This window comes from Impatiens glandulifera, chromosome 1 (assembly GCF_907164915.1).
Source record: "Impatiens glandulifera chromosome 1, dImpGla2.1, whole genome shotgun sequence".
In the NCBI taxonomy this organism is placed as follows: Eukaryota; Viridiplantae; Streptophyta; class Magnoliopsida; order Ericales; family Balsaminaceae; genus Impatiens; species Impatiens glandulifera.
The window spans coordinates 101,579,222-101,592,783 of NC_061862.1; positions in this window are offsets into that span (position 1 = coordinate 101,579,222).

A 13,562-nucleotide genomic window follows, 5' to 3' on the forward strand; every position below is an offset into this window, starting at 1 on the left:
TAAATCATCACTCAAACTTGTCAATTTATAACCATGATTGCCACTAAAGCAAGAATGATAATATAATGATTCTATCAGATATTCACTAAATATATTTCTCTTTTAAAATTCAAAAGCTTAAAGTTTATTTTCGATAAATGAAAGTGTAATAAATTTTTTGAAACATGTGATAGAAAATCAAAACCTAAAGATAAAATCTTAAATCATGAAAGCATGATAATTTTTTTTAGAAAGATTTGAACAACTTGAAGCAATCGTTTATACATGAGGTTATATCATGATTGATGACCAAAGTTTCGAAAAAGAAAAGAGAAAGAAAAGATTAAAAGGGAGAGAACTAAAACTCGAATTATATAAACGGTTAAAAGTGAGTCGATCAAGAGAACCTTAAAAATGTTTTGAATCATTAACCTATAAACAATAAAAAAAATCATTAGAGGGATCATGTTAAGTCTTAACCCATGATTTTAATAAGGAGAACCATATGTAACACTAACTAAAATCATATAGTGTGACATTTATGAGAAAAATAAAACGTCGTTAATTTAAAAATAAATAAATAACACAAAATCCCATGTCAACAAAATGAGCATTTTTAGAAAAAAAATTCTTAAACGACGTGTAAACCCTAAATTAAATGTAATTTTAGTTAAGATATACTATTTTATGTAACCTAAGTACTTGGATTAAATTAATCAAGTTAATATGATTAATATGATGTGAAAATTTTGAGATTGCTAAAAAAGAATTATTTTTGTTAGTTCTAAGATAACCTAGTAATTTGATTGAACTAATTAAATTATTATCATGAAAATTTTGAGATTGTTGAAAGAGTATGATTTTTGTTGGTTATAATATTTTTGATTGATAGTTGAAAATTATTTCAAGAGATTAAGGTATTTGGAACAATAATTATGTTATTACCTCATTAGTTCTTCAGTTTTTTTTTTCTACTAATTAAAAACAAACGACAAATTATCTTCTAAGTTATATACTTTAATTTTCAATGCTCAAAAGATTCAATTTCCATTTAAAATTGATTTTTGGTATTTTTTTTTTATAAATTTTTAATGTTTAATTTTTTGTATTTTATTTAGGTAAATTGTTCATACTTGGTCGCATTGTATGTTAAATATTGTTTAGAGATTTTCTTTCAATTTCTTGCCTAATTGCCTAAGTTCAGTTATATGTGAGAAGAAACTAATTTATTGTTTAAAATATTCTAATTTATTTTCACTATCAAATATTGACTATAATATATAATGATTCCTTAAGCAACTCATAAGTAAGTGAATATTTTTCGTTTTAATGATTTTTTATTTTAAATTATTTTATTTATCTTTTTATATAAAGATGGTTAAAGGAGTATAACTTCTGTTGTAATTTGTTAACGTCAACGTATTAGTAAGATTCAACTGATCAAATTAATATCTTAAAAGATTATGATTTATGTTGATAAACCTTTGTAGTTTATAGTTGAAATTGTTTCAAAATATTAAAGTGTTTACGACAATGAACTATTTTATTGCCTCTTTACTTCTTCTAGTTTCATTTTTGGTTAATTAGTTCGAAACAAACTGCAATTTCTCTTTCATTTCTGTGTCGCTTTCAGGAATATTATTGTCGTCTAGATCATGACTTTTTTTTTAATGATCTAGCTCTTTGTTTTAATAATTGAATTCAGTTACAATGTATTGCAGCCTTCATTTCTATCTTATTTACGAGTTTTCAATCTTCTTTCTAGTTTCTTTAGCTTTTAAGTATCATTTTTTATTATTATAATGTCTCTATCATTTGTTAAGGATTTTTCAACAAATTTATAATTTGACTATGAAATAATTCTCTATACATTAAGTTTTCTACCGCTCTACTTTATCTTTATCCGTTTCAATTTTAGAAAAACAAGTTTCAATTCTAAACAAAGTCAGAGTAGTCTAAGTAGACATGATCGAGTCCGTCGTCGTTTGGTTCCTTATCTCACGCGACAAGAATCGAAAAAAATGTCTAACATCCATCAAACAAATGAATTATTTTTAACATAGGTTATGAAACATTTGTAACGAATTGCTTAGACACAATTCTTCTTTGAAAGAGATACATATGCAACATATTTAGGTCCAGTAATATTTATTATTTTATATAAATTAAACATCTCGTATTTCAAATATAAAAATGTTTGTGATTCTAACCTAACTACACTTTGATTGATTTTTTAAAAAGATACATATGCAAACCTATTTAAACCTACTTTATGTCCCGTTATAATTATTATAAATTTTCTATTTATCGATCTATTTTCTTACCATAAAAAGAAAATATTATTGTGGTTTTATTAGATTACGGTTAGATTTGATTCTTCAAAAAGAAGTGTAGACAATCTATTTTAGATTCGGTTCTAATTATTATATTTTTTATAATTATTATTCTTTTATTCAGAAATTTTGGAAAAAAATTGAACGTTGATCTTTTAAAAAAGAAAAAGAAAAATAAGGATATTATAAAACAAGTAGAAACAAGAACGATCAATACACAAACATCAGTAGAATCCGAAGTATTTAAAAAAATAAAAGGAAAAATAGAAACTGAAAGATATTTGATTGGTTCTATCCTCGTGTACTATGATTGTTCAAAAAGGTTGAAATCTATATATATATATATATATATATATCTATATATATATATATCTATATATATATATATCTATATATATATATATATATATAACATCAAGGCTAGGTTGATAACCACATGTCTAAAAAGAATTATTTATTTATAGTTTTAGAAGAATCAAATCAAGAAAGATTAAAAACTTTGAGTTTTGAAAAAAAAATGTTTCCATAATAGTTGAGACATTGAAATCATTAGTGGTTCACCTGGACCTAGTCTTGATTGTGAAAAATAAGAACGCAAGTGTACCAATTCTTTGAAATACACCCTAATCGTTAAAAAAGACAAAAAGAGAAGAAAAAATATGATGAATGAAAATATTCATAGTGGGTAAGATATTGAAATCACTATTTTGTTCATCTAGCTTATTAGCTTATTGATGAGTGCCTTTGGGCAACAATTGAAGTGTATTGATTCCGTCAAATACACCATAACTGGTTGAGATGTTTAAATCATCACTCAAACTTATCAATTTGTTGCCATGATTGCCATTAAAGAAAGATTGATAATATAATGATTCTATCAGATATTCACTAAATATTTTTCTCTTTTAAAATTCAAAAGCTTAAAGTTTATTTTCGATAAATTGAAGTGTAATAAATTTTTGAAACATGTGATAGAAAATCAAAACCTAAAGATAAAATCTTAAATCATGAAAGTATGACAATTTGTTTTAGAAAGATTTGAACAACTTGAAGCAATCGTTTATACATGAGGTTATATCATGATTGATGACCAAAGTTTCGAAAAAGAAAACAGAAATAAAAGAGAAAAAGGGAGAGAACTAAAACTCGAATTAAAAGTGAGTCGATCAAGAGAACCTTAAAAATGTTTTGATTCATTAACCTTTAAACAATAAAAAAATCATTAGAGGGATTATGTTAAGTCTCAACCCATGATTTTAATAAGGAAAACCATATGTCAACAGTAAGGGAATTTTTGGAAAAGCAATAATTAATAAGGATGAGTATACCTTAAAATCTTATAGTGTGACATTTGTGAGAAAAATAAAACGTCGTTAATTTAAAAATAAATAAATAACACAAAATCCTATATCAACAAAATGAGCATTTTTAGAAATAAAAATTCTTAAACGACGTGTAAACCCTAAATTAAATGTAATTTTATTTAAGACATACTATTTTATGTAACCTAAGTACTTGGATTAAATTAATCAAGTTAATATGATTAATATGATGTGAAAATTTTGAGATTGCTAAAAAAGAATTATTTTTGTTAGTTCTAAGATAACTTAGTAATTTGATTGAACTAATTAAATTATCATCATGAAAATTTTGAGATTGTTTAAAGAGTGTGATTTTTGTTGGTTATAATATTTTTGATTGATAGTTGAAAATTATTTCAAGAGATTAAGATTTTTGGAACAATAATTATGTAATTACCTCATTATTTCTTCAGTTTTTTTTCTACTAATTAAAAACAAACGACAATTTCTCTTATAAGTTATATACTATATTTTTAAATGCTCAAAAGATTGTTCAACTCAATCAATTTCCATTTAAAATTGATGTTTGGTATTTTTTTTATAAATTTTTAATGTTTAATTTTTTGCATTTTATTTAGGTAAATTGTTCATACTTGGAAGCATTGTATGTTAAATATTGTTTAGAAATTTCTTTCAATTTCTAGAATAAGTTCAGTTATATGTGAGAAAAAACTAATTTCTTGTTTAAGATATTCTAATTTATCTTTACTATCAAATATTGACTATAATATATAATTATTCCTTAAGCAACTCAAGTAAGTGAATATTATTCATCTTAATGATTCTTTATTTTAAATTATTTTATTTTACTCTTTATATATATAAAGATTATTATAAGAGTATAATTTCTGTTGTAATTTGTTAACGCAACCTAATAGTAAGATTCAACTTATCAAATTAATATCTTAAAAGATTATGATTAATGTTGTTTATAACCTTTGTAGTTGATAGTTGAAAATTGTTTCAAAATATTAAGATGTTTGCGACAATGAACTATTTTATTGCCTCTTTACTTCTTCAAGTTTCATTTTTGGTTAATTAGTTCGAAACAATCTGCAATTTCTCTTTCATTTCCGTGTCGCTTTCAGGAATATTATTGTCTTCTAGATCATGACTTTTTTTTTAATTATCTAGATCTTTGTTTTTAATAATTGAATTCAGTTACTTTGTATGGAAGCCTTCATTTCAATCTTATTTTGCGAGTTTTCAATCTTTTTTCTAGTTTCTTTAGCTTTTAAATATCAGTTTTATTATAATGTCTCTATCAAGAGTTTTCCAACAAATTTATAATTTGATTATGAAATAATGCTCTACTTTATCTTTATCGGTTTCAATTTTATAAAAACAAGTTTCAACTCTAAACAAAGTCAAAGTAGTCATGATCGAGTCCATCGTCGTTTGGTTTCTTATCTCACATGACAAGAATCGAGAGAAAGGCCTAATGTCCATCAAACAAATGAATTTTTTTTAACATAGGTTAAGAAACGTTTGTAATGAATTACGCTTAGACACAATTCTTCTAAGATACATATGCAACATATCTAGGTCCAGTAATATTTATAATTTTATATAAATTAAATATCTCGTTTTTCAAATATAAAAATGTTTGATTTGATTTTTTTTAGAAAGATACATATGCAAACCTATTTTATGTCAGGTTATAATTATTATAATTTTCTATTTATCAATCTATTTCTTAGCATAAAAGAAAATGTTATTGTGATTTTATTAGACTATGGTCAGATTTGATTTTGAAGCCTAGACAACCTATATTAGATTCAGTTGTAGTTATCATATGTTTTATAATTATTATTTTATTCTTCGAAATTGTGAGAAAAGATTAAACGTTGATCTCATTTTAAAAAGAAAAAAGAAAAATAAGGATATTATAAAACAAGTAGAGATAATAACGAGATTTAGACACCAACCTATTTAAAAAAAGAAAAAAAAATAGAGAAAGTGAAAGATATTTGATTATTTCTATCCTCATATCCTATGATCTTTAAAGAGGTTGAAATAATGATAAAATGATAAAATGAAACAGTATAAAGCATTAAGGCTAGGTTGATAACCACATGTCTAAAAAGAAGTATTCATTCTAGTTTTAGTAGCATGAAATCAAGAACGATTAAAAACCATTGGGTTTTGAAAAATAAAGTTTCCATATTGGTCAAGACATTAAAATTATCACTTGTTGTTCACCTAGACCTAGTCTTGATTGTAAAAAATAAGAACGCAAGTGTATCGATTCTGTCAGACACACCCTAGTTGTTAAAAAATGAGAAGACAAAAAGAGAAGAAAAAAAATATGATAAAAGAAAATACATATAGTGGGTGAGATATTGAAATCACTGTTTTGTTCAGTTATCTAATAGAGTGCTTTTGGGTCAAAAATCAAGTGTACTGATTCCGCCAGATACACCGTTACTGATTGAGATGTTAAAATCATCATTCAAACTTGTCAATTTATAGCTATGATTGCCACCAATGGAAGAACTAGAATAACTGATTCTATCATATATTCACTTAGTATATTTCTCTTTCTAGATTCAAAAGTTTAAAGTTTATAGTTTATTTTTGATAAATATAAGTGTAATGAACTTATTAAAATATATGGTAGAAAATCAAAACCTAAAGAAGAAATCTTAAGTCATGTAAACATGACAATTATTTTTAGAAAGATTTGAACAGCTTGAAGCAATCTTTTGTACATTAGGTTGATGACCAAAGTTTCGTAAAAAAAAAACAGAAAAATTGAGAGAACTAAAACCTGAATTTTTTTAACGGTTAAAAGTGAGTCGATCAAGAGAAAATCTTGAAAATGTTTTTGATTCATTCATCTTTAAACAATAAAAAAAAACATTAGAGGGATCATGTTAAGTTTAATAAGGAGAATTTTTTAAAAATAAATAATTAACAAGAATGAGTATACCCTAAATCATACAGCGTGACATTTGTGAAGAAAATGAATCGTCGTTAATTTAAAAATAAATAAATAAATAAACACAAAACCCTATGTCAGCAAAATGATCATTTTTAGAAATAAAAGTTCTTAAACAAGGTGTAAACTCTAAATTAAATATAATTTTAGTTAAGACATACTATTTTATAGTAACCTAGTATTTTGATTAAATTGATTAAGTTAATATGATTAATATGATGTGAAAATTTTGAGATTGCTAAAGAAGAATGATTTTTGTTAGTTCTAAGATAACCTAGTAATTTGATTGAACTAATTAAATTATATCATCATGTGAAAATTTTGAGATTATTGAAATAATATGATTTTTGTTGGTTATAATATGTTTAATTGATAGTTGAAAAGTATTTCAAGAGATTAAGATATTTGGAAGAATAATTATGTTATTACCTCATTAGTTCTTCAGTTTTTTGCTACTAAATTAAAAACAAACGACAAATTCTCTTCTAGGTTATATACTATAATTTTCAATACTCAAAAGATTGTTCAACTAAATTGATTTCCATTTAAAATTGATGTTTGGTATTTTTTTTTTATAAGTTTTTGATGTTTAATTTACCACTGCTTTCTCAAAAATTGTGCATTCTTGGTCACATTGTATGTTAAATATTGTTTAGAGATTTTGTTTTAATTTCTAGCATAAGTTCAGTAATATGCGAGAATTTAATTCAATGCTAAAACTATTTTTTTATTTAAAATATTCTAATTTATCTTCACAATGAAATATTGACTATAATATATAATGATTCCTTAAGCGATTCAAAAGTCATTGAATATTATTCGTCTTAATGATTCTTTATTTTAAATTATTTCATTTACCTCTTTATATATAGAGATTGTTTAAAAATTATAATTTCTGTTGTAATTTATTAACGTTACCTAATAGTAAGATTAACGCAACTTTGTAGTAAGATTGAACTAATCAAATTAATATCTTAAGAGTATGATTTATGTTGGTTATAACCTTTGTAGTTGATAATTAAAAATTATTTCAAAAGATTAAAGTGTTTGCGACAATGAATTATTTTATTGCCTCTTTACTTCTAGTTTCATTTTTTTTTGTTAATCAATTGGAAATAAATTGTAATTTCTCTCCTAGGTTATAGTGTCTTTTCCAATGATTAAAAGATTATTATAATTGTTAGATTATGGTGATCCAGATGAGTTTTAATCGGGGCCTGAGCCTATGCTCGCGATAAATAAAATAATATAAAATAAAATTATATATGTTTGATATTGGGCCTATTAGGCCCAATTATGTGACTATAAATATATGGTCTTAGTTAGAATTTTATTCACTCAGCACAATTTGACCCATATAATATTTTTCATTATTTTTCTACTCTATAAGTTGTAATCTTCTACATTAATCATAGTAATTTTTCCTTCTTTGTCATTAGTTTTTCACGTCTTGGGTTTCCACATAAATCTTATTTTATTTATCGTACTTTCTTGGTTGATATTTCATATCTTCTTTATCACGATTAGTCTCAAATTTATATCATGTTTTTCAACAATTGGTATTAGATCCTTGAGCTTTTTTATTTTAAGACTATATCTATTTTTGGAGATGTCAAGTATGAAGTACGACATTCCATTATTGGATCACAACACTAAATTTTCTTTATGGAAGATAACGATGCGAGGTTTGCTCACTCAGATGGATTTGGATGAAACTCTACTAGGGTTTGATAAGATGCCTACTTCGTGGATAATAGAAGAGAAAAAGAGAAATAATTATAAGGCATTGTCTCATATACATCTACATTTTTTTTAGAACGCTGGGTTCTGCTGCTCCTATGGAGTGCAACTAATCCCTTTGGGTTAAGCACATAGCCCGCAAACACACTTAACCAATAACTATGCACAAAACTTATCGCCTGATAGGCTTAAACCCAGGACCTCATGGAGGCTTGGGGGATATCCACCTCTTGTTGCTGCTAGGCTATAAGAGGGGATTCACATCTATATTTATTGAACAATATTCTATAAGATGTTCTGAATGAGACGAGTGTTGTTGGATTATTGCTGAAGCTAGAACAATTATGGATTACAAAAAGTCTTATTAGTAAACTGCATTTGAAGTAGCGATTATATTTTCATCGTATGTCAGAAGGTACGCCTCTACAAGAGCATATATCGACATTTACAGAAATTATTGATGATTTGGAAGCCTTAGAAGTCAAGTATGACGATGAAGATTTAGCCTTGATTCTTTTGTGTTCATTGCCCCCATCATATACCAATTTCTGGGATACAATTATATTTAGTCGTGATGTAGTCACTAATACTGATGTTTATGATACATTATTCTCTAGGAAAAGATGAAATATCTTGTTAGTCATTCCGATGGTTCGACAGTGGATCTTACTGCTACAAGAAGAACCCAAGAAAAGGGTTCAAAAAGTAATTAGAGAGATAGATCGAAGTCAAGAAAACCTTAGAAGACTTGCAATTACTGCAAGAAAGGAGGCCACATAAAATCTGAGTGTTGGAAATACAAAATTAAGGTAAGAAAGAGGGTAGTAATTCGACTGAAAAGTATGCTGGAAATTTTGGTGAATCTAGTATTACCGAAGCTGAAGATAGTGAACTCCTCATGGCTTCTATTTGCAACGTAAGATCGCAAGAAGAATGTAACTCGATTTTGGTTGTACTCATATGTGTATCAATCGGGACTGATTTTCAACATAGGATACAATTTCCAAATGTCTTGTATTAATGATAAATAGTTCATCTTGTAAGGTTGTGGGTACATGAACAATCAAAATCAAGATGTTTGATAGAGCTACACGGGCACTTGGTGATATAAGACATGTTCCTGATTTAAAAAAAATCTAACTTCTCTTAGTACTCTCGATTTAAAAGGGTACAAGTACACTACTGAAGGTGGAGTGATGAAGATTAATAAAGGTATTCTCGTCGTGATGAATGGTGAAAGAAAATCTAACATGTTATATGTTTTGAAAGGCTCTATCATTTTAGGTGATGTTGTTTTCGCCACATCTTCCTTATCTAATGATGTTGTCATAAAGTTTTAGAATATGCGACTTGGTCATATGAGTGAAAATGACATGATCGAATTAAGAAAATGAGGACCTCTTGATGGGCAGAGTATTAGTTAATTGAATTTTTGTGAGCATTGTGTCATCGACAAACAAAGTAGAGTTAAATTCTCTAAAGGCATCCACAATACTAAAGGAACACTTGATTATATTCAGTTTAATCTTTGGGGACTGTCTAAGGTGCCTTATATGGGAGGTTCTAATTTTATGCTTATGATTATTGATAATTTCTCTAGAAAAGTATGAGATTTTTTCTTAAAGAAAAATAGTGATGTGTTCTCTAAGTTTAAGGAGTGGAAGACTATGATTTAGAAACAGATAGGGAAACTAACAAAATGTTTACGTACTGATAATGGTTTGAAGTTCTATTTTGAAGAATTTAATGTTTTATGCAGAACTGAAGGAATTGTAAGGCACCACATAGTTCCTAAGAATCCACAACAGAATGGTGTGGTAGAGAGGATGAATAGAACTTTGATGGAGAAGGTGCGTTGTATGCTCCTTAATGTTGATTTATCAAAGTCTGTTTAGGCTGAAGCTTCAATTTTAGCATACTTCCTCATCAATCTTTCTTTGTCAACTATAATTAATTAATAGACTCCGCAAGAAGTATGGTATGATATTCCTTCTAGTTATTCTGTTTTGAGAATTTTCGATTGTTCTGCGTATGCTAATGTTAATCAAGGAAAATTAGAAGCTCGATCTGTGAAGTGTATTTTCATAGGTTATAAATCTGGTGTAAAGGGATACATGCTATGGTTTCTAGAAACTAGAAAGGTAATAATTAATCGAGATGTTACTTTCGATGGAACACCTATGTTACATGCTACATCCTCTATATCTTTTCTAGATAAAATTCAGCAAAATTTAGCAAGCAGGTGGAGTTTGAGAGAATATCAGAAATTAAACCTGCAACACTACCGTTAACTACACTAGAGTTATTAGATACTTCACCTCTTGCACCACAATATCATATTGTTGCAGATAAGCCCATATATGAAATAAGACCTACTCGAAGACTCAATGATGAATGTTATAGTCAAATTCTAGAGATTGATTTTACTGACGTGTTTTCTCCGGTTATAAAACATATTTTGATTCGAGTATTACTTAGTATTGTGGCGATATATTTTGAAGCTTGAGTAGTTAGATGTGAAGACCATGTTTCTATATGGAGTTTTAGATGAAGAAATATATATGCATCAACCTAAAAGATTTACAATTTTAAAAGAAGATCGAATGTATTTGTTATTTGAAGAAATTCTTTTATGGTTTAAAGCAATCACCAAGGTGGTGGTATAAAAGTTTTGACTCTTTAATAACCACTCATGATTTCAAGAGAAGTGATTTTGATAGTTGCATCTACCTCAAAATCCTTTATATGTTCAATATTTTTTATGCTAGTCATGTGAGTTCTCCATTAATAACTCATTTTAAACTCTCTTCAACTATGTCACCACAGTCTGATGAGGATATTGAGTATTTAATAAATTGGATTGGTTAATACGAGTTGATTTTTTGTTACGAGCTCCATATTTCACTACAATTGGTTCACTTATGTATGCAATGGTTTGTACTCGTTAGATTTGACATATTTAGTAAGTGAAATTAGTTGATATCTAGAAAATCCAGGTAAGTGTATTGGAGAACAGTTTAGTGGATCTTACGTTCTTTGAAAGGTTCAACGGATGTTCACCTACAGTTTGGTAGAACTAGAGATGGATTTGCCGGTTATGTTGACTCTGATGATGCTGGCAATCTTGATAGAAAAAGGTTGCTTACAAGTTTTGTTTTCTATTGGCGATTTTGCAATTAGTTGGAAAGCTACTCTACAGAGTGTAGTCGTGTTGTCTACTATTGAGGTAAAATATATGACCATTATAGAAGTTTATAAAGATGATATTTGGCTGAAAGGCCTATTCGGTAATTTAAGAAGGATTTATAGATGACGACAGTATTTTTTTGATAGTCAAAATGATATTTATCTGATAAAGCACATTGATGTGTGATATCATTTTGTACGTGATGTAATTGCTCGTAGTGATATTTATGTGAGCAAAATTAGTACGTTTGATAATCTTGGTGATATGATGATGAAGACGCTCCCCATTATTAAGTTTGAGCATTGCTCGAACTTAGTTGGTCTTGGTTGTTGAAGCTCATAGGGCTTTTGGAAGAGGTGGAGACTACTATGGTTATTGTTTATATTTTGAAGATCAAATTATCTTTTGACATACTAGATCCGTGTTAAAGTGGAGATTGTTAGATTATGGTGACCCATACGGGTTTTGATCGGGACTTGTGCCTAGGCTTGCGATATAATAAAATAATATAAAATAAAATTATAACTGTTTGATATTTGGTCCACTAGACTCAATTATGTGACTATAGATATGTGGTCTTAGCTAGAATTTTATTCACTCAACACAATTTGACACACAAAATATTTGTTATTATTCTTCTTCTCTCTAAGTTGTAATCTTTTAGTTTAACTATAGTGAATTTTCCTCCTCTGCCCGTAGTTTTCTCGTCTTCGGTTTTCATGTAGATCTTGTGTTATTTATCGTGCTTTCTTGGTTGATACTTTATCTCTTTTTTATCACGATTAGTCTCAGATTCATATCATGTTTTTCAACAAATAATAGCTTTTCAAATAATATTGAACTTTAATAGTATTTTTTATTATTGTGGAGTTTATCTGTTTTCTTGTTATTTAGTTATTTATGAGAAATTTGGAACTAATTTCACAGAAGTGTTAAGAGAGTATGGTATAGGTATAAGATTAGTTATATGTGAGACATTAGATAATGCTGAAATTATTTTATGATTTTAGGAATTCTAATTTATCCTCAATATGAATAATCGACTATAATATATAAAAAATATCTTATTTATCCGACATGTTAAATTTATTACAAAGGAGTGCTATGCGTGTAGCCTTATTGGCATGTCTATTTTTTTTCTTTTAAATTTTATTACTATCATTTGCTAAGGGTTTTCCAATAAGTTTAGGCCTCTTTGCAGGGTTTATATCATTTGCTAAGATATTTATAATTTGATTATGAAATAATGCTCTATAAATTAACCTTTGAAAATGATGATTTGAATAACTTACACTGATGATACAGACAACAAGAAATTGAAATTTAGAAGTTTTATTTAAAAGTGCAATAGAAATTCTTGTTGAATGCTTTGTTATTAACTAAGTTTCTATAGTCTAAAACTTGGTTGAATAATGTTAGGCTTCCATATTATTGAAGCTTTAGAATATAAATTATATTTAGTTCCTGAAAATTTCATTAAAATCTATTTGTAATTCTTATTTTCTATTAAAAATATTTGAAACAGTTCGCAAAGTTTGAAATTGATATTGTATAGTGGTCTTTGCGCAGGTTGAAGAAAAGGCTGCTGTCGAATTTTTAATGTCTCTAGTTTAGAATAATTTAGAAGCATTCACTTTTTTCAAAGCCCTCCATTTTAAGCGAGTGAGTATAAATGGAGAAATCAAAAACTATGATACCAAGTACTAATAAATATTTTCGTATGCTTGTCTTCTAGAACCATGGATGAACTTGAATTGATAGTTCAATAGTTTCAAGTAAGTTAGTTATCTTCTACTTATGAGTTTCAATACTATTTGTTTGCCTTATAAATTTTGTTGCCATACTATAGAATATATGTGCTAAGTTTATATATGTTATCATGTTCGTAGTCACATATATAACCTATTAATGTGTCTTATTAGTAATGACTAGTGAAAATGGGTGTGAAAGCCATCAAACGTGGATGTGTTGAGTACAAGCAACAATCTGGACTTCTGGCAATTCTAGCTATATGTGCTTCA